Source organism: Trachymyrmex cornetzi, unplaced genomic scaffold, assembly GCF_001594075.2.
Source record: "Trachymyrmex cornetzi isolate Tcor2-1 unplaced genomic scaffold, Tcor1.1 scaffold818, whole genome shotgun sequence".
In the NCBI taxonomy this organism is placed as follows: domain Eukaryota; kingdom Metazoa; phylum Arthropoda; class Insecta; order Hymenoptera; family Formicidae; genus Trachymyrmex; species Trachymyrmex cornetzi.
In genome coordinates, this window is record NW_017300156.1 from 107,357 (window position 1) to 108,425 (window position 1,069).

Here is a 1,069-nt window from a genome sequence, read left to right on the forward strand (position 1 = left end):
TTTCTTACTCTTACTTCTTTCTCCGTGTATTGTAGACGGGCCTTTATCTTCCGCGAAATACGCTCAATGTGAATGTGGGCTTTCAGAATGGCGTATTCTAGTAAATAAAAAATAACGTATTCTAGTAAATTACTGGAATACGCAGGTTACGCTTACGCAAGTTACGCCGCATGTGACGGTACCCTAACCATAAGCCGTACCGTAAGTATCAGCCAATTAGAATTAAGAGTACAAAAGAATTCTCACTGTGATTGGCTAATTCTTATGGTAATTCTTAGGCGTCGTCTACAATACACGGAGTAAAAAGTAAGAGTAAGAAATTGACAATCACAATCGATTATTCTTCTCATATTCGACTGTGATTGGTCAATTTCTTACTCTTACTTCTTACTCCGTGTATTGTAGACGACGCCTTATGGTTACTGTTATGGAAGGTGTGTGCGCCAGCCCTAAAGGCCATGGCACATAAAAAAACTTAAGGCGTAAAGCGGGGTCTACAATAGAAGTCGTAGCAGTCGTAGAGTCTTAAGTCGTAGAAAATTAATCAATCACAGTAGAATATGAAAAGAATAATCGACTATGATTGGTCATTTTTCTACGACTTAAGACCCTACGACTGCTATGACTTCTATTGTAGACCCCGCATAAAACTTAAGCAGTAAGCGAGTCTATCAATCACAATAAAGACCGTAAGATCATACGTAAGCAATAGCGAATCCGACATGTTGATTTCGTTACTGCTTAAGTCTTAAGTCTTAAGCCAGCGGCACACGATGCTTTTTTTCCTGCTGGATTGCTAGCTGGATTTGCGTGCTTGCTGCCGTGTTGCCAACAGTGCTGGCTGTGCTATTGACTGTGTTGCTAGTTTGGCTTCAGACGATGCGAGTTTTAGTACTGGCTGAGCAACTGGAATTTATTACAAGCTGGGTTGGGCACGTATCAAACTCAACGTATCATACGTGGTTTCATACATGGATGAAACTATGTATAATACATCATAAGTTTCAGCCATGTAGTAAAATGGCGCTGGTCGCGTGCACATCACACCACATCACACGGGCACAGAGGC